At 36.3% G+C, this 24,226-nt stretch overlaps 1 protein-coding gene across 1 annotated transcript in view; it reads right to left on the minus strand.

Moving 5' to 3' along the window:
* The window catches only part of LOC149079515 (uncharacterized), a 263,269-nt gene that overhangs the window by 83,620 nt on the left and 155,423 nt on the right, over positions 1 to 24,226 (minus strand). The window lies entirely within an intron of this gene.

Here is a 24,226-nt window from a genome sequence, read left to right on the forward strand (position 1 = left end):
TTGAAATAAATATCGAAAAATCACAAGAAATACCAAACATTTATCGAACTGTACCAGGGGCGTAGCCAGAAATTTCGTTCGGGGGAGGGGACCACTTTCATTTCGGAGGGGGACCAAAGTGACAGAACAATGGATTTGGCCATCTTTTTCCCTTTTTTCGGTCATTTTCTCACATTTCGGGGGGGGGGGGTGGACCAGACCCCCAAGTCTTCCCCCCCCCCCGCTACGCCCTTGAACTGCACTGAAGATTTAAAATCACTTTTAGCGCTAATTATCAAAATAGCAAGAATATTTTCTTACTTACTCAATCTTAAATCTAAAATTCGGATAATACTTTTATGCAAACAAATCTTTATAAAATTTGCGATTTTTCTGTTTTCAAATTCACAGATATTCGAACATTTTTGAAGAACCCTGGTCATTTTAAGCCCACAAGAGACCCAACTGATTCCAAACTGTTTTTCTAACCAAGAGGTTAACTGAAAAAACAAGAAAACCCCTTGACTTTTATTTCGAGTAAATGTCAAAAACTCAACCAATTGAGAATTTCCCTCTCAAAAAATAAATTGAAATACCTCAGGCATTAAACTGTCATCAATAAGAATCAATCTTTCCCTCGTAATGGGAAAGGGGGAAAAAAAAAGGAAATGTCCCGTATATTCTTTTAGAAACAAACTCCAGGGATCAGTACAGGAATTAATCAAGAATTCAGCGGTATGCATTATTCAGGGAAATGATTTTTTTCTTCTTAGTTTTTCCTTAATATACACCTGACAATAATGAAAAAGGGAAAATTAATTACGATCCAGTGCGCATATTTAAGTGAAATATCCTTCAATGGTTACGGGATTTTGGAATTTTTCTGGGATGTCAGTGTGCATGAAACATGAAATGGTAAATTTTAATCGTGCATGAGATTCTTTCAATATGTAATATTTTGATTCAATTTCTTTTCACAGTATGAATTTCAATCCATTCTGTTGTATTCACTGGAGCAAATATTGCCGTAAGTTTTCGGAACATCACGATAGTTTCACAACGTACAGGGCGATCAGAAAGTCAACTAACATGAGAAAGTTCAATAATTCCACAGAATAATGTAGGTAGAAGAGGGACAAAAATTGTGACGCACGTGCTGGAAACGACATGGGGTTTTATTGGAACATTTAACAATAGATACAAAAATGGCCAATAGATGGCGCTTCATCTGATAAAATGATAATTATTATCACAATGCCTGTGTTGGCAAAGATTAAACAATGTGCTAATTATTTTTAAAAAATCTGGAACTGATATGGGGCTTTATTGAAACATTTAAAAACAATTACAAAAATATCCAATAGATGGTACTCAATCTGGTAATATGATAATCTTTGTTAACAGATGCATTGTCATAATAATTAATGTATTACTTATAAGATGGAAAATCTGTCCTGTGCGCTAAGTAATACATTAATTAATTATTATCACAATGCATCTGTTGACAAAAATGATCATATTATCAGATCGAGTGCCATCTATTGGATATTTTTGTAATTGTTTTAAAATGTTTTAATAAAACTCCATGTAGTTTCCAGCACGTGAGAAAAAAAAATATTTTCATCCTCCTCTTCTATTTACATTATTCCGTGAATTATTTAATTTTCAAATGTTAACCGACTTCCGGATTGCCCTGTATGTTATGAAACTATTATGATGTTGCCAAAACTTTTCGACATCATCACAAAAGTTTCACAACGTACAGGGTGATCTGGAAGTCAAGTAACATTTGAAAATTCGAAAATTGACGGAATAATGTAGGTAGAAGAAGGATGAAAATTGAGACGCACATGCTGGAAACGAAATAGGGTTTTATTGAAACATTTAAAAACAATTACAAAAATGGCCTACAGATGGCGCTTCATCTGTCAAAAAATAGTAATTAGCATTATAATGTATCTGATAACAAAGATTAATTAATGTAGTATTTATAGATGAAAATCTGTCCTGTGCCATCTGTTGTCCATTTTTGTAGTTAGTTTTTTCAATGAAACTCCGTGCCATTTCCAGCATGTGTGTCAAATTTTATCCTTCCGTGAATTACTGAAGGTTCAAGAGTTAAATGAATTTCGGCCAACGTGTATAATAACATTCATAATACCGTGGGCTAAATCTCTTATCATTACACAGCGCGAATTCTCCAACAAGGTTATCATAAAGTGAAGAATATAGTCATTCCAAGATGTAGAGACCGTTGAAGCTGCAATGTAAGTATAACAATTTCAATGAATTCTCACGAGACCGATTTTCAACGCCGGCGATGACGAGATATCTCGCCTCCTTGAAAATCTCTTATTTTAGCAATTACAAGCCCAGATATTTTACAGAATTGATTTCTGAATAAAGCGCACTCTTCCTTACACCCCGTTTTTTGCAATTACTAAGAACCGGAAGCAAGCTTACTTCATTAACTCATTCACGTGCAAGCTTTTTTGCAACAAATTTTGATCATCTAATTTACAAAACGAAGGGAAAAAAAAAAGGAAAAGTGAGAAACAGTATGGCAGATAAGTGAGTATACAGTAGATATTCTTTTTCACCCTAACCCTACCTGTTATTCTCTTTCGCTCTAACATGTACAATGAAGAAAGATATACATTATTTGAGAGGGGAAAAATCACTAACAGGAGAAAAAATGGGGAGGAAAAAACAACTCATAGGGTTACAATAAAACTTCGAGATGGTGGACAGGGAAAGAAAACACAGAGAACTGTGCGTCGCGGCTCCTAAGGCCACCGCCAATTTTTGTCTGAGGCCTAGCGACGTGCTGGGTGTCTGTGCCTATTTACGATTTGAAGTGGTTCTTTTATGAAAGCACGGTATCTACTAAACTAGTCTTTGGAGCCGCAGATGACCATAAATAGGCAAGGGAGCCGCGAGTGACAAAAGTATGGGAAAACCACTGTTACATAGGGTTTATCGATTTCCACTATGCCACGGAGAGAGTGGCTATTGCAGCTCTGCAGAATCGACGAGATTTTCTGTGGTTACCAACTTCGAAACGCAAATGCGAGCCGATATCCCCCTTAAAAAGTCTCGCCACAGAGAGCAACAGGCCTACAAACAGTACAAATATTCAGTCACTACACATCACTCACTTCACTTCTGAGATATAGATGGCAGCACAGAAAAATCATACACAACACTAAAAATACGCACTCAAACTGTTAGGTACACATACTTACAATTCCGGCACAACTCACTAGGTAGTAAATTGCCTATGGCGGTAGACCTGAGTTGTGCTCGGTTTGAAAAAAAAAAAAAAAAAACAAGAACCGACGAGCGGCTCTACCACCGTTACATTCATGGTTGTAGCGTCTCTTGGTGAGACAGTATCCGCAATGACTGTGCGCTGGAGGCTCCACATGGAAGAACTGTACGCCCGAGTACAGTAAAGTGTTTGTGTTTTGTTAACGTTCAATCCAGAGGGGGCGATATTTAAAGTGCTGTTGTTATGTTACATACGACTAATAAGCTTAGGTTTTAGAAGCTAATGTAGGGTATTTTACAGGGAGTTTAGTGATTGGTAAAATAAAAATTGTAATAATGTTGGAAGAAAATGAATCCCAGAATACAGTAAAAAAAACAAACAAATAATCATAGAAAATTCGGGAAATCCAAGCGAAAAAAAATAGAAGCCATATATTAGAAAATTTCAAGTTTATAGACAAAAGCAGGAAAAATATTTGCTAGTGATCCACAGGGATTTCAACGTATGCTTCCGAATCACAGAGCCCATAGATACAAAAAATAAATAAATAAATAAATCCCTCGGGGGGGAAAATGTCTTTTTTCCCCCCCAGTAAAAAAAAAATACATAAACTATGCTACATGAAGCAAGCTATTTCCAGGATATCTCCAGAGGGCATGGAAACAGGAGAGAGAGAATCGATAAAGACTATTCCTGAAGCCAAAATGATGGACACGAAAGAACTGAAAAACAAAAAAATTTAAAAATGTTGAAACATGATAAAAACAGTCTAAAAGTGGCATTTGGTATTTACTTCTTTTTTTTTATGATAAGGGCTAACAGCTATAATAATCCGTTTTTATGGCGTTTGTAGGAGGTAATTTAAAGGGCACTTCACCATCAAAGCTTCCTTTAACTTCAAAACTAAAAAAAAATTTATGTCATAACAAGGGAATTACTTTCTCCCTGAGTACACTGTATTCTCTCGCTTACATTTCATTTTTTTCCCCTAAAAACTTTGAAGGCATGTAAAGCAAAAAGAAAAGGAAAATATACATTATATACAAAAGGGTGAATTTTAGTGATACATGAAAGAAAATACATTTTTACATGTAAAAACTTTTTTCTGCTGCAGATTTTTAACGATGGGGAGTTTTGTTTTGCGTTCTTTTAACGGTTTTAAATTTTTTGTTTTTGAAGTTCGATGTAATTAGATGGCTTTTAAAGAAAATGGCTGCCGTTGTTTTATGATGGGAAATGTTACGTAACAACATGGGAGTATTTTGAATATTTTCAGCTTTTTCCCGGTCGAGACGAAGAGACTTTTCTTTCTGAGTTCACCTCGACATTGATATCGAGAAAGTCACTTTACTTGATTTTTAGATTAAGATTTTCTTAGAACTATTCCACGTAGAGCTGTGATGCATGAAATTAGCGATTCCTAGATATATTCATGCTCCAAGTAATTTGCTAGAAATATGTGAAAAGCTTTAGTATCCTTAGAAATGGAAGCGTTCATAAACTTAAAAATATTCATAATGTTTGCGTACTGCGACGAATGCAATAGAGGAGTTCGTAACCCCAGAAATCAGCTGTAGGCATTTGCAAATGTGAAACTGCGTACTGCTAGAAATGCGCTGAAGGTGTTCTTAAACTTAAAAATTCGAAAACTACTTGCGTACTGCTAGAAATGCGAAGAATGCTTATACTGCTAGGTATGCGAAGAATGCTTATACTGCTAGGTATGCGAAGAATGCTTATACTGCTAGGTATGCGAAGAATGCTTATACTGTTAGGAATGCGAAGAATGCTTATACTGCTAGAAAGGCGAAGAATGCTTATACTGCTAGAAATGCGTAGAACGCTTGCGTACTCCTTTTTTTGTAAGGGCTAACAGACATAATTACCCGTTTTTATATGTGTTTGTAGGAGATAATTTAAAGGGCACTTCAACATCAAAGCTTCCTTTTACTTCAAAACCAAAAATTTTTATGTCATAACAAGGGAATCAATTTCTCCTTAAGCAAACAGTATTTGCCTACATTTCATTTTTTAAACAAACGAACTTTTATTGCTTTTAAAGCAAAAAAATATAGATCTCACATTATATGTATAAAATGTATGATTTTTTTAACGATAGTGAATTTTGCGGTATTTTTTTTAAATGGCTTAAATTTTATTTGAAATCTAATTAGATGGCTTTGAAAAAAAAATTTCTACCGTTGTTTTAGGATGGGAATTGAAGCACGAAACTTCAGGAGAAAATTCGGTCTTCCAACTATCATTGTTTGGTTTCCGTGCAGTGTCCACTATCGACACAAATTTGAACAATTTTTTTGTGTACCAAAATATTCCTTTTCTGAAATCAAATTCAAATTTATCAGCTTCCTAAATTTTTGAAAAATTTTAAACTATTTAAAAATTTATAGGCACCATATATATACGGGGTGATTATAAAAAAACTATCCCGACATATGGGCCCCTAACTATCATACCATTCACAGAAACGGAATGAAATTTTGGCATAAGGTATTTTGAGGTATGCGCTCAAGAATGATATGGAAAACAACAGTGTCACTCTAACAGTTACGGTTACAGTGAGAAGATTTTGAAAATATCAAATGGCAACACCAAGTTTTTTGTATTGGAATGCGATCTCCATAAAGCACTAAATAGCGTTGGAATGGCACCTGTAGCACGAAAATCCCCGGAGCTAGGCAAGGAAAAAGTAAAAAGGACTTTGCCGTGCACCAGAGCATTAATGTTCGTTTCATTCGTCACACCGTTTCTTCGGCTGAGATGCCAGCCTGATTAGTCCTCCACAAGGTCACGTGGAAAATTTGTGAAACACAATAAAATGCTTTATTTTATGCTGCTTCTCTGTCCTTATTGGTTGTCCTCACTTTTAGCCTATCTACCGCCGGTGATTTTCATGCTACAGTTGCCGTTCGAACGCTATTTAGGGTTTTTCACAATGGAGATCACATTCCAATACAAAAAACTTGGTGTTGCCATTTGATATTTTCGAAATTTTCTCACTGTAACCGTAACTGTTAGAGTGACACTGTTGTTTTCCATATCATTCTTGAGCGCATACATCTTAATACCTTATGCCAAAATTTCATTCAGTTTCTGTGAATGGTATGATAGTTAGGGACCCATATGTCGGGATAGTTTTTTTATAATCACCCTGTATATATATATATATATATATATATATATATTACTGCATTCTGAAAATAATTTTTCCGAAATAAAAATCGCACATAATTTTTAAATTAGAATCAAAGAAACGTAGAGACATATTTGACATTGGGCATAAATGATGGCTGTCATGTTTATGCAGTAAAAAGTAAATAATTTTTTAAGAACATATCAACCACGTAAACCCTAAAAAAAAGGAAAATGAGTGTTCAAAAAAAAAAGAAAAAAATATTACTACGTAATTAAGCACAAAATAAATCCTTAAAATGATAACGTGTCTCAGGTTTTTTTTTCAAACAATAATTTCCGCACAAAACATCATGCATGAAATAGCAAAAAAAGTACTAAAGAGAAATGAAAAAGCTTTCTCCATTCAGAAACAATAATCTCTTACCTTCGAAATGAAGAAGAAAAAAAAAATTAATAGTAAAGCCAGGGATATAAATATGAAAAAGAATGTCATAAAAGAAAGTAGTAAAATATTTCTTGGTTATGGCCAATTTTGTATTTCTCCAACAGCGAGATATGAATGCTTATCAGAAGATGAAGGTTTAAAATATGAAAAAAAATGAAAAAATGAAAAATGACAGGATTCATCCTACCATTCACGTGTGGTAAGAAGAAAATGGTGCGATGGAGAAGAAAATGGGCTCAAGTCAGTTATCCCAGATAAGAAAATTTCCGCTACTCAGATGAAATTATGAACAAAAAAATATAAGATAAGAAATTTATTTTTCTCATTTTCCGGGGGAAAAGAAAGAAATTCGCGGCGGAATGACGTTAATTAACGCGAAAAAAAATATATATAAGAAATTTCTTGAGAAAGAAAGAAATTAAACGTTAAGGGGCGGGGGAGGGGCTACATAAAAAAAATTATCCATAAATTTCATTTTTTTTACCGATGCTCACGAGATTGATGGGTAAAAACTTTTATGATTTTTTTTTTTTGTGTATTATATTATTTCGTATTGATAATCAAAGAGAGAAAGAAATTGTGTATATCGTAAGCAATAAAAATGTAAATTTTTTGGAATAAAATTTCTTATTCGTACTTTCTTTTTTTTGTATGCATAGGAATAAGATTTGAATACGGAATGAATGGACGGTGATGTTGTCCCGTTGGATGAGAAATGTTTAATTTCAGTTTTTCCGTGGTTGAAAATTCATGAATATTTTGAACTGTCTTTTTTTTTTTGTATGTTTTGAAAATTTTCGTGTTTAAAATGTGAAGGGTGAATAGCATTTTGAAGCTGTTTCCCTTTCTGGAACAAACGAAATTTTTGCTGGTATACTCAGCCAGAGATCACCGAATGAAGCATTACGAAAATTTCGGACACAGAAGGGATGGAGGGATGTTTAGGTAGTGAATTATGCGTGTGATTTGCATTCGTGTAGTGCCTTCTATAGACAAAATTTCGACTAATTTCCTTTTTCTGTACCAAAAGAAAAATCAATTTCTCTTCCTCAGAATGACTTTTCCACACAAACCACATTCAAATATACCAATTCTTTCAATTTTTATGAATTTTTAAACGATTTAGGAATTTATTGTCCCAAATTACGGACACCCTGTTCATAATTCGTGCGTTTTTCGTTAGCCAAAATTGTGTTAACTTTCAACCTTGACATTGGAGAATTCAGAACAAAGGTGTATACATGTAATTTTTCGATTTTATTATTACAGTCGACGCTCGTTATAGTGACTATTCCATTGCAACAACCGGTAGAATGAGTCACAAATGTATTCATACAACGACTATCATATAAGTTTCATTTTCGATATAACCGCCCTTCTAATATAACGTCCGTTTTCGACGGGACGAAGGGGGCCGTTATATCGAGCGTTGACCGTATTTCTATTATATCCCGAAAGATTTTCACAACAAGCGCTCACGTATAACAAAATAATATAATTTCTTATTCGGTCCAAACGTAAATTCACTTCAGAAGCAAATTTTTATTTCAAACATATATAGTAAAACGCCCGTCGAGAACGAAAGGGGTCGTATCATTATAACGAACAATTTAGAATAATTATTTTGGTGCGCACACATAGTAAAAATCAGTGTTTCTCAAAGGGGGCGATGGAATGATTCAGGAGGGTGATAGAAGCTATGGGTTTGGTATAGGATCCCGTGGGATGGCTTGAGTTGAGGGCGATGAGAAAAAAAAATATTTGGAGAAGGGGGCGATGGAACAAAAGTATGGGAAACTGGTATAACTGATTCATAATTTATGTGCAGTTATATAAAGTCGAATCCCGTTACAACGAACGCCAAGAAACAGGAGGAACCGCTTTTCGGATTTCGTTATAACGGAATTTCAGGTTACCTGGCATTGTTCCTATGTAAACGTATTTGAAGGATTAGGAGAGCGTTCGTTAAAACGGGATTCAACTGTAATACTAAAAAACCCCAGACAACTCTAATTAATATCAACCGATTTTGAAACCCCATCACTCCAATCTGATCGATAGGCATTGAGATTTGAACCAGATTCAAGATAGTTCCACGAAAAGTACCAGCGTTATGTCCATTATGTTCCGCAAGTATCTGGGCTCCTGTAATCCAACATTATTTGATCGATTCAACACGAAAGGGACCAAAGAAGAAAAGAAAAATCGATTGCCAATGAATGTTGATATCGATGAGCAGAGAAGATTGGATTTTATTGATTAGAATCGATTGTCGATCAGAAAAAATGGTATTTTTCTGTATATCTTGTAAATCGATAACCGCGGAATATTTCGTAGCTGTAACACTGAGCCAAAACTCAAGTAGGATGAATATTTTTAGAAATATTGCCATTGGGATTTCTGAGATATAGTAAATTTATGTACAAATTACAACGAAAAATAAAAAAATATACGATGGGTTGTAATGGTTGGCAGTAGTGTATTATTAAAATGAAAATGAAATATTAAATTGTAGGGAAACGTTTAACTGCAGGAAAATCATTATTAAAATTTTGAATCAATTTTAAAAAAATAATCTATTTGACGCAGACAATGAACTTCAGTTACAATAATTATCAATAAAATTTTATAATGATCGGAATAAAAAAAAAGGAAGAATGAATACATAATTATAAGGCATTTTAGAAAATAATTTAGCGATACATAACGTCTGTATAAAAGCGGACAATAAATTAAATACAAAGATTAGATACAATTTAGATTGAAACAATGGATACGGTTTAAATAACATTTAAACTGAAATAATGAATGCAATTTAGATAAAATTTAGATCGAATGTAAATTGAAACTTGGATAAAATTTAGATTGAAATAATTAAAAAAAATTAGATTTAAATTTTTTTTTAAATTTAAATAAAATAAAATTTATAATTGGAATAACGGACACAATTTTTTTTATACAGAAAATTTAAATTAAAACAACAGATAAAATTCAAATCGAAATAGTAGATTGAATTTAAACTAAAATAATGAATACAATTTAGGTAAAATTTATATCAAATTAAAAAATTGAAAAGACTTTTAAAATTTAAATAAAATTTGAATTGAAATAATGGACACAATTTATACAGAATTTAAATTAAAAAAAAATAGATAAAATTTAAATCAAAACAGTAGATGTAATTTAAATAAGAACAATGGGTAAAATTGAAATTGCAAAAATACATAAAATTAAAAATATGAGTAGCCTACAATAATTTTATAAATAATTTATCCATTAATTTCTAAGAAATTTGATTTATAAATGCAATTTAATTGCGATTTATAAATATAAGGAAAAATGAAAAAATTTTGGTCTATATATGTATATAATATGTAGGATATATCATCAACAACAGCCGTTTTCAATCCATGATGGATGAAAGTCTCTTCAAAATCTTGCTAATATGGAAAGATTTTGGCTAAAACATCTGCCTGATGCTTTCCATCCAGTTGACTCCAGTCACTTTTCTGATCTCGTCGATCCATCTTGCGTGGGAACGCCTCAGACGTTTAACACCAAGGGGGTATCAATCCCCAATACAGTGTCCTGTCTTGTCTTCTTGCAATATATGTCCAGCCCATTTCTATTTTAGACGTTTAATTCTTTCCATGATATCATATACCTTTGTGTATACCTTATCCAAGTGATTCGTTTTCCGTCTCTTCTTGTGATGCCTAGCATAGATCTTTCCATTCTTCTTTGTGTTGTCTGTAGCCTTTGCATCGTCTTGATTGTGAGTGTCCATGCTTCAACTCTATAAGTCAGTGCTGGTAGCACACACTGGTTAAAGACTTTTCTTTTCAGGTATAATGGCATGTGACTCTTCAGAATTACACAGTTTTGGCAAAAATTGCTCCATCCAATCCTAATCCTTCTGTTTATTTAATTAATGATTCCGTTGTCCATGGTAATTTATACATAGCTTTCTACTTCTTCTATCTCTGTGTCGTAGAGTAAGATAGTTCTCGTCAACGCAAAGGGGTTGAACATAACTTTAGTCTTTTGCAGATTCATTTTCAAGCCCACCTGAATACTTGCCTTCGCCAATTCTTGTATCATTTCCTCTAGTTCGCCTGGATTATTGTTGATGACAACAATGTCGTCGGCAAAACACAAATGGTTGAGAAATTCTCAATTTATTTTAATTCCTTTCTCACACATCCCGATCCAGTTTCCTGCATACTTCTTCTAAAACAGCGGTAAATGTTCATTTGATCATTTTTGTCGCACCACGGTCATTTTCTGCACACGAGGGCTAATTAGATCGGGACCTACAATTTATTGCTGAATCCGAACGGCAGGCTTGTTTTTATACTCATTGAGAGGTTGGTGCGCTAACCCCTCGATGGGGGGACTCCCTGCGGTAGCAATTTTTTCTGCGGTCATGTTCACCGTTTCTGTTGTACCCCTGTGTCAGGAAAGTTTTCTGACAAGGACGAACCGGGTATCGAACTCGCGACACCACTGAACATCCTTTGGTACTTTAGGCGAGTATCTTATCGACATGGGCTACCGCGCTTCAGCGGTAAAGGGTTTTGGTGAGATAGCATCACCCTGTGTGACTCCTTTTCCAAGTTCAATCTTTACTGTGTGTGTGTGTGTGTGTGTGTGTGTGTGTGTGTGTATATATATATATGATTTGTGCTTGAGAAAATTGTTAAAACTGAAACATGTCGACTATTTGAACTATTGTTTGTTATGCCATCTATCAAGCATCAATGACAATTAAATGCAATGAAATGCCATCCAATCTCTCCAATATATACATTGAATGCTAAGCTATCGTTGTTTATTCCTCTTGAGACATTTCTCAGAAACTTTTCGTTTTTGTCAAGAACAGCATTAACAAAAATCGATTCCAGGAACTTTTCCATGGGTGAAAACGTTTTCATAAACATCATTTTTTTCATGCGAAAGTTAGATCTACAACACTGTAAATAAGAAAAAACTTGAAACAAATCGCAATACTCTCAGGAGTAATGGAATATTCAATAAATAAAGACAGGTGGAAGATTTAATATCTCCAAAATTCAGACAGGAAAAAATCTTCAAGAAAAAAAAAAGATCTTTCCTACCTTTTTATTTCACTCCAAAGAAATCATTAGTTTCATTCTAATGATCATGGTTGACAAAACTCCCCAAGAGAACGAAGCAACATGGGGGGGGGGGGGGAACATGCAAAGAATATACGTAAAACGTTTCGACAACTCACGTAGGTGTAAATAAGAAACACGACGAAGAAGATTCCCATGGAATGAATACATGGAAGAAGACCATCGATCTTTCCAAGAGATCAACTACTTTTATCCACAGTCACTGATGAAAAAGAAAGGGAAAGAAACACACGAAATGCAAATTCAGAACACGATATATTGAGATTTGCTGAATCGTAAACAGATTCAATGTGCTATGACTTATAGGCTGAAGGGTTCAGCGTACAGAAATCTTGTCGAGATCTTCTTATTCTCCTCTTTAAATCTTCTCCAAGGGGGCGATTCACAAATTAACAAGCTTTGAAATGTCGAAAGATATACACGTGCTTACAAAATATTCGAGATGTACTAATGTAAGTACCGTAAATATTTTCAAAATTCTTAAAAATTGGAGTGTTGCTATAAATGTGGTTATTATACATAATGACCGGTTGTTATACATACCTACCAAGCATTTTGGTAAGTTTGATAAATTTGTCACTTTTTTTCACCGGTGATTATGCATAGCACTCAATCGTCGTTGGTAAATTTGATAAATTTCTTCAAATTTAATTCCTTTTACTAGTGATTATGCACAGCACCCAAACGTCATTGGTGAATGCAATGAGTGCTAAGAAATTATCACTTTTACCGGCAATTATGCATAATACTCAAGCGTCGCGTAGTTGGTAAACATAAATACAAATACAAATACGACGCCACAACAGGCAAATTGCCCAACGAGGTGGCTGACTTAAGAACATCATGGATCCCCGAGCCATTTTTTTGGAGGCCCTACCTACTAACGAACCCCCAACGAATCGGTACATGCGGGAATGTGCGTGTACGTGTAGTACAACCTGACGTAATGCTTGTTATGTGTAGTGCTGTCATCTGCCCCCAGTTTTTCTAACTATGAGTGAAGTGTTATGGTTGAATGATTTACCGTTGTAGGACTGTTGCTCTCTGTGGCGAGACTTTTTAACGGGGAGATCGGCTCGCATTTGCGCCTTGAAGTTGGGAACCACAGAAAACCAACTTCAGCCGACCAAACACCAACTTCAGCCGACCATTATCGTACTATTAAACATTATCGCATGTATCATATCGGGGGAACGATCGGATAATTTGTTATTATCCGACTATATTATAAGTTTTTTCATATTTATCAAGTTTTAGGATAATTGCTATGGTATTATGCATAGTCATAGATAAAGTCGATAAATTTCAACGATTTATCAAATTTACCAACGACACTTGGATATTATGCATATTAGCCGGTAAAAGTGATACGTTTATAAAACTTACCAAGACGATTATGCTATTCGGTTATATTATGTATGATTTAATAGTTAATCACATTTACGGTAACCGGTATATTTGAATGAGATTTGCGGGGGAAACTATTCGCAAGAAGGGGGATTTTTTTGGTTATAGGATGGATAAAAAGCTAAAATTTTCGTCGTTAGAGGGCGCTGCCCAAATTCAAGGCAGGAGTGATTAGACTTGAACCTTTATTCAACCTCTTCTATGTCCGGAACGTTTGTAAAGGTTCAGTCGGCGATTCGTGGCGGAGGTAAAACAACTTCACCAATAATGCCTTATCATCCACCAATGACAGCATCCCAATGAAAACCTCGCTCATGCTCTAGTAACAGAAAAAAAAAACAAACTAGAAATGAGCTGCTATTGGTAAATCCTGCATTTCCCCTCCTTTTATAGGACTCTGAGGTGCATATTTCCAGCGATTCGCTTTCGTGCAGCGCCATTTATCGACAAACACTTGAACTATTTTTTTTTTGTACCAAAAAGAAGAAAAACCATTCATAAGGGTAACATTTTGCTAACCAATAACTAAATAAATAAAATAGTTACGTACTCTTTCGATTTTTATGTGAATTGTCAAACTATTTATAGGACACCCTGTATATATTTGATGTTTCAAATTAAAGACTTTCCTGAAAATTAAAGAACTAGGTGAACGTCTACCCCAGGGGTCTTCCACGTTAATTTCAGTCATCCGTTCCCAATTGAAACTGCCCACGAAGGCCACGGGAAAGCAATTTTAAAATTATTTCTTTGATGATAATCAGAAAAAACTTCTTTTAATTATTCTGAATAATGATTAATTAATTAATTCACATTTACTTACTGTAATTATTATTCCGGTAATTCTGTATTTCCGAAAATATCACTTTCAGTAATGCCTGGCGCGATAATTATTGAATTACTTTTTTAATCGATGAAGAAATAATTTTCATCGCTGATTCCGAAATTATTTCTTTCACTATTTGTGAAAATATTTGTTTAAAAATTATTTCTTTCAGTATTTCTGTGGGATTATTCTCCCATTAATTAGTTTTACCAATTACGAAATAATAATTTCAATTATAATAAAATTATCTCTTTCAATAATTTTTCAAAAAAAAAAAAAAAAAATCCGTTAAAGAGCTCTCTCTGGCCACTGAAATCTGCAATGTTGCATTTAGAACTGTGATACTTTTCAGATTCAATAGCAATGATGTGCGTCTGATACAGAGCCGTCATAACGAATTTGAAGAACCCTGAATAAAATAGTTTAGGCCTATGATTTCACCTAGGCTCAGGCCCGTAGCCAGATATTTCATTCGGAGGGGGGGGGGAACCACTTGCATTTCGAGGAGGTGGGGGAAGACCAAACAAAAGATTTGGTCATCTTTTCCCCCTTTTCCAGCAATTGTCTCTGACATTTCGGGGGGGGGGGACCAGACCCCGAAGTCTCACCCCCCTACGACCTTGCATAGGCTACATGTTTCGAGAGGCCAAATTCACCATCCAGAAAGTATACATAACTATAAAAATGCCAAAAAACATCTTAATGAAAGAAATAATTCTAGAATTAATGAAAAAAATTAAATGAAAATTTATAATTAATAAATCGTTACAAAATTACTGAAAAAAATAATTGCAGAACTACTTGAGAGAAATAATTTTAATAATAATCAAATCATTTTTCCGAATCGTTACGAAAATTCTTTCATTAATTTCGAAATTATTTCTTACAAAAAATTCCGAAATTATTTTTCCATGCAGGTATTTTTGGACGATTTCTGTGAATTCCGTAGGTAGATATGCCTTTTTAGATGGCGAATTTTGTTCCGAAAAACTGTTTGATTTATATCTTACAGAATATGAACAAATACTATTTCTCATGTTAAAACAATTGGCAAGAAAACAAAAAAACCCAGCAGGAACGGGATCTTGAATTATGAGACACGAGGTTAGAAAACTGGCTATCGCTTAGGGAAAATAAATGTACATATATGACATACGCGAAAGAGAAAAAAAAAATCATTTTTTTCCCTTAAAACGGTGATATTATGGAACTTTTTACGAAAGGGAAAGAAATGTTCAAAATATTGGGAAATATGTATAAAAACAAAAAATTATATAACGGAACGGAACACAAAAGTCGCGTTTTGCATTTGAAATAACTACAAATCTTATTTCCTTAGGGATATATGCTGTCTTTTCAGTTGCATTTCGGTAAGTTTTTGTGCACGTTCATAAGTCGCAATGCGTAATCGATTGGGTAAAATACAATTTTAGGTCCAATACGTTTGCACTCAATCCGGTCTTGCTTAAAATTCCGAACATTAGCAGTATGTGTTGCCTCTTTTCATATATACTGGTGAGCCGCATACTTCCAGTTAGGTTTCCAAATAACGTGTATTAGTCAGATGTAGCATTTGTGTTGCAAGTCGTTGCATAGTTATTAGAATAAAAAGAAATAACTTTTTATACAATTCCCGTTTGCTCCAAAACCCAATTAGAGAGATGTCTTGTCTCTTCTGATGCCAAAAAAAAAAAAGAAGATGTTGCCAAATGAAATATGGAGGACATTTGGGAAAAATCATTGTTAAATGCGGAAGAAATTATTTTTCCCGCACATTTAGAGCTGTTTTTTTCCCAAATATCCTCCGTTTTTCGAATTCGAATATCCCATTGGATATTGCACTTAGAAACATGGAAATTTGTTTGGTTGGTATATATCAGGAGAAACAGGGCAACATCTCTCTGATTGGGTTTTGGGGCACACGGGAACCGTATAGTTTTTTATTTTAATATATATGCAACCCTTTGTAATATGAATGGCATATCTGAGTACTACACGTTATTTGGAAACTTTTTCTAATTGGAAGTATACCTCTAAGATCAGCGGTTCGCCAGTAAAATGCCATACCCCCACTGTTTATACTACAAAATCAACACTTCCTATCGCATACCTCCCTTATAAGCATTACAGAAATATCAAGAGCCATGGAATAGAATCTAACATGAGAAAAAAATACTATTTCTCATTTTAAAACAGTTTTCTAAGAGAAAAACAACAGGAACAGGATCTTGAATAACAAGGCGCGAGATTAGAAAACTGGCTATTGCATGGGGAGAAAATAAATGCAGAAATACGGCATTAATATATGGTGTTACCATACGGTATTGCTAACATTTTTAACGAAGATGGTGAAATCAATCATACTAGTTAAGGAAGTGTTTCTCAAAATCTGCGTCGCGGCTCTTAAGGGCGTCGCCAACATTTGCCAGGGGTGGAGCGGTGATCTGGAGACATCGATCATATATAATACTTGTGCTTTGAAGCGGTTCTTTTATAAGTGGAAATATCTACGAAATCATTTCGAGGAGCCTTAGATGAACCATGAATAGCGCAAGGGAGCCGCGGGAGACAAAAGTTTGATAACCACTGAGTTAAGAGGATTAATAAGGCACTAGACATTTTCTTTTTGCTTGTTAAGTAGTTATAATTTCAAGCTATGGCTTTCGTAAGCATTCAATTTCAAAAGGCAACGAGTAAACTCATATATAATAACTTGTCCAGACTAATTGACCCGCTGATTCATCATCGCCGAGCCGATATGGCTCTGAAGCTATATCTATGAAATTTGGTCAGTAGTTTTATTTCATGACGTAAAGACTAACTAAGAGGGGATTTTTTTCGAAATGCGGCCCTTAAAGTGGTCATGGGGGTTCAAAGGTAATATGGGACAATCATCGCTGAGCCGAAATCACCGAAGCTATAAATACGAAATTTGGTCAGTTTTGTTATGTAACGTGAAAACCCACTAACGAGGGATTTTTCAAAATTCATACTGTAAGGGGGACCATAAGGAAGTGGGTTTCAAAAGTTACATGGGACAATCGTCACTGAGCCCAAACTGCTGGAAGCTATAAATATGAAATTCAGTCAGTATTAGCCATGAAGGTATGCAAATGTTATTGGAAAGAGTCATCAATAAGCAATTTTAAGATTACCAAATCCACGAGGGTGAAGCCGCGGGTAACAGCTAGTCAATGCATAAAGATTCAATTCAACGGACTCATGCGTTCGTACCCTATCCGGTCTTGCTTACAATTCAGCAAATACGTAAAATGCGATTTTTCCCACACACACATCTCCTCCTTTCTTATAAATATCCCAAATACCACACTCATCCCTTACAAGAATCGCATCCCAAATACACCACACACCAACAACGCTCATCCCTTAAAAGAATCACAAAAATATCCAAAACATTACAGAATATAAATAAATATTATTCCTCATGCTAAAACAATTGGCAAGAAGAATCTTGAATTACGAGACGCGAGGTTACAGAACCGGGCTATTGCATAGGGAAACAAATGTACAAATATGACATACGAAAGGGGGGAAAAAAATAGAATCATTTTTTCCCCATAAAAAGGCAATATTATGGAACTTTTTTTGCAAAAGAAGAAATATTCAAAATATCGGGAAATAAAAAAAATTATACAAGAGAACGGAACAAGAGTCGTGCATTTGAAATCCATAACACCAACTACAAATCTTATTTCCTCAGGGATATATGGCGTCTCTTCAGTCGCATTTCGATAAGTTTTTGTGCGCGTTCTTTTTGCCCCTCTCTCAAAAGAAATTCCGAGAACAAAAGCGGCAATGGCCGAGGCTTCCTTTTCATAAATATATATTTTTCTCAACATTCTTTTATTTTCTTCGAAAACAAGAAAACAAAGCTAGTATGAATTCCAGTTCCGACAGAAATAAAAAAAGGAAAGATAATAATATATAAAAAGCCGGGACGACGCTTTCCTTATAAGAGATAAGTTTTCCCAATACAACCCACGTTCTTGTCGTAAGGTTGGTTCTTCAATATACGGAGAATGGAGTTCTTGACTCTCTGGGTGGGGGGGGGGGGGGGGGGGGAGGTGGGAAAAGCCTTTTCCAGAAAAGGCGATGGATTTTCCCTATAGTACCTAGGTTGGAGAATTCCTAGTGTTAAGTGACTATGTATTTTTGGGGGGGGGGGAAGAAAAGAGTATAGTGTTTTTTTTTTGCAACTTTCTGCATTTTTTTTCCTTCCTGATTATTTATTTTATGGAATATGTCCCGGTTTGTTCGATGGATCTTGATTTAACCATTTCGCTTACAAGCTATTGGCAAGAAATTCGGGTGATCTATGTTTAGGCGCGCCGATTTCGCAAAGCACGACCCCCCCCTCCCCCTGCAGCGGTTCTAATCGCCGCTGTGGTGGTACAGTGGTCATAGTGACGACAGTGATAATCACATAGACAACGGAACAGTGATTAAAATTCAGAATTTTAACAATGAAAGGAATTCGAAACTTGCGTTAAGGAATTTGAGAAATTTTCAACAATAGAATTTGAGATTTTAAAAACTGGATTCTGTAGTATTGTCTGAGGCTTTCATGGCCAGCGTTCAATGCCTTTTAAACGGTTTCCGGGCTATTAGGCCATGGTCTAAGACATTTATAGACGTCTTCCTGACGTTTCGCCCACATCTGTGGCAGGCATCGTAACGAAGCCTTTCTCGCTTGTCGCGGAGACTTGCGTCAGAATAACCTCAGATGGCGCCTACCACAGATGTGGGCGAAACGTCAGGAAGACGTCTATAAATCTCTTGGACCATGGCCTAATAGCCCGGAAACCGTTTAAAAGTCATTGAACGCCGGCCATGAAAGCCTCAAACAATACTGCAGTATCCAGTTTTTGAAATCTCAAATTCTATTGTTGAAAATTGATTGAAAAAAAATATTGTTGAAGAAAGGCTTCGTTACGATGCCTGCCACAGATGTGGGCGAAACGTCAGGAAGGAAATCTCTTAGACCATGGCCTAATGTCCCGGAAACCGTTTGCAAGTGATTCTGTAGGTTTCGAAATTTACAGGTGTCAATTTTACAGTTTAAACAATATACCTTGAAACTAAAAACAGGAAACGTGTAGTTTCCACCAATGTAAAAAGTACTTTGATAGTTTCCACAACGAATAATATGATGGTCGGACCCGGGGTAAAAGCTCCTAGAGTCACATTTGGTCCACGGTCCATGCCTTGTGAAGAACCATATTTTAAGGGATCCATGAACTGACATCAAGAAATGAATGCTAGTCCTTCGAAAGAGAACGTGCCCTTCATCTTCTCCCGGCCCGAGTGGTTTGGTGGTAAGATGCTCTTCCACCACCATGAAAGTTGCCGTCACGGTCCCAGGTTCAAACCCGAGGAAGGATACAGATTTTTCCCCCCAACGAACTTCAGGCGACCAACAATATACAGCGCCTTCATTTCCAACCCATCTCATTAATGGCAGGCAGTAAATTGCTATATAGCGATATGGTCAGAGTTGGTGTTTGATACATGGCCGTAACTGGGGGCGGGGGCAACTGCCCCGGGCGGTAAAATTTAGGGGGGGGGGCGACAATTGTAAGAGGGAACAAAGAACATTGTTATAAAATCATCGAATTTTTAAATTGTTTGGGCGGCAAAAATCCTAGTTACGACCCTGGTTCGGTGAAGTGCTAGTAGCCCTTCATCTTATTGGCACAATTGGCTCATGGAACACAGAGTATGAGTATTAAGATACGCAGTCGAGTCACATCATTGTGACCACCTCTTAATTTCAAAACCACTTGCGTGTAGCTTATGAAATAAGGCAAGAGTTGCGAGCTGTACGATTGAATCAAATGCGTCCTTTTTTTCTGCCGATAGAGATCACTAATTAGTTTTGAATGCTTAAAATATTTCTTTCCGATGGACCATTCATCATAGGATGATCATCGGTGACTTATTTCCCACATTCCGGACATGCAAGTGCTTACGAATTCTGAGATAGGTAGATATGTAATTTCCAAGTACGTCAAGCCAAACAGCGTCAGCTACCGCCGTCAAGAACGTCAAGTCCATAAGACGTATTAGAACGTGCTGCAGTTTTTGTATTGTTTCCACCGAATGACACTTTCATTCAAATGCGCTTGAATAGCCTGAGCGTGTCATTTCTGCCTATACATTTTCCAACAAAAATATTTAAGTGACCCATATCATCTTTTAATGCTTTCACGGGCATTAACGAGATATCTCGCCCTATTAAAAAGCCTATTATTTTAGCAATGACAAGCCTAGATTATGTTGCCAAGCTAGTTTCTCAATTCAACATATCCCATTTTCTGGATTTCTCTGATGAAAATCGGAAGAAATCCAATTACACAGAAAAGAAACGGCATTCTCTACTGGGATTTCAGTGATTTCTATTCCACCGGTTAAAGGATTAAAGTCGTACTAGGTCTTCAAAACCTGTATAGCGAAAATTAAAGCTTCCAGATTTACCCAAGCTTCCACACAATTACCCAAACTCCCCCCCCCCCCCCAACTATTATGAATTCCCCGCAGCTGGATGTTTAAGTCTAATCGCATGTTTCAAACATATACATATGCAAATAAACCACACAAAAACCTAATTTCAATGACATGCATCAAACAAATTACTGACCCGAGGTGAGAAAAACCCCCTTCCACTATTTTATGAATAAAAAAAAACCCACAAATTATACAAAAAACGCCATGTTTTTAGGTGATAGGAACACGAATTCTTTACTAACCCTTTCATTGCTGCTGCTGCTGCTGCTAGACAGGTCCCTATTGAAAAAGAACTGGATTAACAGACTCGAGGCTTAGGTGAAATAAAAAAAGGTGTTAGAAAGGAATAATAACTAAAAAAAAAATTATTGAATGACAGGATGACAAGCAAAGTTCCTATATTTCCACCCCCCCCCCCCATTTCGGGAACCCCTTTTTATTTTATCTTTTACAAAAAAAATACAGCATGGGGCTACAAGGGATGGAGAAGATGATTGATCACGCCCCATTTGAATCGACGTGTTTTCTTGATGATGGATGGTGTGGTAACGGACAAGATAAGAGACTTCGGGAAGCCCAGGCTTTGAACTGAATAAAGAGTTGAAAAAAAAAATCATTTTTTTCCCCCCTTTGCAACTATTCCCTGGTACTGCGAAAAAGAGGACAAGTTACTCCACCACAATTGCTGTCGTCTACGTATCATTCAATGTCCTGGATCCTTGTATGTGTGTGTATGCGTGAGTCTCTCTCTCTCTCAGCCAGTAAAATGTCCAAAGAGTGATCCATTAAAAGGTGACATTATTTTTTTTCCTCCTCTTACGGACGTCTGGCGATCGTTAATAGTGAACTGGGGAAATAGTTTAGTAACCATTTGTTAGTGTCTTTTTTTTTTTTACTTTCGAAAAGATGCGAATGATTTATTGTTATAAGTATTGATGCCAAAATATGTGGCAACTGGTTACACATTCAACTTGAATCTCTGTCTGTTTCGGAATGGTTAATGACATTTTGAGCACTATTATGATGGGTTATTATGTAGCGATGTACTTTTCGAAGATTGAGGATGTGGTAGTTAATTTTTCTGGCATTTTGGAAGCTTTAATCGTCGGGGTGTGGATCCAAACTTCACAAGTATTGATTCCCGTTTCAGGCACTAATGCAGAGTTTGAATGTAGTCTCGGGTCTCGTTTCAAGTACGAATTCAGAGTTTGAATGTAGTCTCAGGTCCCGTTTCAGATACGAATGCAGAGTTTGAATGCAGGTCTCAGGTCTCGTTTCAGGCACATTGATCATTTTTATCGCACCACTGTCATTTTTTTTTCTGCACACGAGGGCTAATTAGACAGGGACCTACAATTTATTGCCGATTCCGAACGGCAGATTTGTTTTTTATACTCATCGAGACGTTGGAGCGCTAACCCATCGGTTTGGGACTCTCTACGGTAGTAATTTTTTTCTGTGGTCATGTCACCGTTTCTGTTGTACCCCCTGTGAGAAAGTTTTCTGCTCGAGGACGAACCGGGTATCGAACTCTCGACACCTCTAAACATCCTTTGGTACTTTGGGCGAGTATCTTATCGACATGGGCTACCGAGCCCGTTTCAGACACAGATTCAGAGTTCAAGAGTAACCAGATCTTGATTTTGGTTGCGGAGCTAGAGTCTACAAGTAACCAGATCTTGATTTTGGTTGCGGAGCTAGAGTCTACAAGTAACCAGATCTTGATTTTGGTTGCGGAGCTAGAGTCTACAAGTAACCAGGTCTTGATTTTGGCGTGGATCCAGAGTTCAAAAGTAATCAAAATCTTGATTCAGGTTGCGGGGCTAGAGACTGCAAGTAACCAGGTCTTGATTAAAGCGGGGGATTCAGAGTTTACATGTTACCAGGCCTGTAACTCGATGATCTCAGTTCAAGCGCGGATCCAGATGGGGATGATGGGGGATGACGGTCCTTCCCAAAGAGCCTCATAATATTCGCAAAACAACTCGTAATTGTGATTATCTAATTAACCACCCCTCCCTGAATCATTTTCCCCTGGATCTACACGCATCTCGATCGAAATCCAACGATTAGATCTCCCAAACCCAGGTCTGTTATAAACTTTGGATCCATATCTGAATGATCCCCCCTCTAGATTCACGCCTGAACTGAGACCTGGTTACTCTGGATTCGCACCTGAATATGGAAATGGTTATTTTTAAGCTCTGTTATCCGATGCTGTAGCAGCTGAAAATTTTAACAATGAAGAGGCACTTGAAATACTCAAGTTACTTTCAGAAAAATGACTTGCACTGATTGGTTTCCGAACCCTTCATATAATGGTCGGGAAAAAAATAGAAGCTAAGTACATTATCACTTTCTGGCGCTTTTAAAGTTGCTAACATTTTCCGAATTCCGATTCATAACTTATGCAGCCTCGACGTGTCCAAGGGTTAATGGATCGCAAAAATTCAAATTCACGGGATGCATTCAGGGAGTTCTAGGAGAGCGAGTTTTTTATTTAAAACTAAAATGTGAATACTCCGGAGAATGTTACGAGTTTCAGAAATGATCGTAAACTGCCGCCATGTTTTACGACAAATTCACACAGCGTTCGGAAGATATTTGAATACTTCTTTTTGTGCTATTTCTTTTATGTTGTTGCACGGAACTTTTTTTTTCTTTTTTATGAATATGGCTGCCAATAAAATGTATACAAAAACTGAATAGACGATTTCAGTTCGATGCGATTCTCAGATTTCATTTTTGTGAACTCGAAGTTGTAAAATAACGGGAATTACGGAGACTAGGTTACTAGATATTTGCATTCAGTACAGATGGTTTTTTATTCGAAGGTTCAGGAAGCTCCGGGGACGCTCTTATTAGGCGCAGGGCTCGGTGGGAGGGCATTCAAGGAGTATCCTCATTGGCAATAAGGGCAAATAATATTCACTTATACTTTATACAGGTTCTCAAAATTTTGTCGACCGCGGCTATATTTCCAACACGACACGATAATCCTGATAAAGAATGGTGAAGAACAATTTGAGACGCACTGCCTCATACTTTCTTTCTTTCAAACTGAGCACAACTCAGGTCTATCACCAACTCTAAGGCGAGTTACTACCCAGTGAGTTGTGCCGGAAGTGCAATTGAGTGCGTATGTATTGTTGTGTTTGATTTTTCAGTTCTGCCATCTATATTTCAGAAGTGAAGGGAATGATGTGTTATGATTGAATTACATTTGTTCTGTTTGTAGGTCTGTTGCTCTCTGTGGCGAGACTTTTAAAGGGCCCGATTTTTGTGGCCCGACCGATTGGTCTACTTCAAATTTCTTACAATTCCCGCTCGTAATGAACTTGAGCCATGGCGCCATCATCATTTACTAATTCGTTCATCACCAGCGGGAATTGAAAGCAAATTAAAATAGACCAATCGGATAACTCCACTTCGCTGCCACTCAGGGCCTTGCAGAAGACTTGACA

The sequence above is a fragment of the Pholcus phalangioides genome, unplaced genomic scaffold (genome assembly GCF_987345545.1).
Source record: "Pholcus phalangioides strain wild (caught in Gottingen) unplaced genomic scaffold, Ppha-v1.0 ptg000012l_1, whole genome shotgun sequence".
Lineage (NCBI taxonomy): Eukaryota > Metazoa > Arthropoda > Arachnida > Araneae > Pholcidae > Pholcus > Pholcus phalangioides.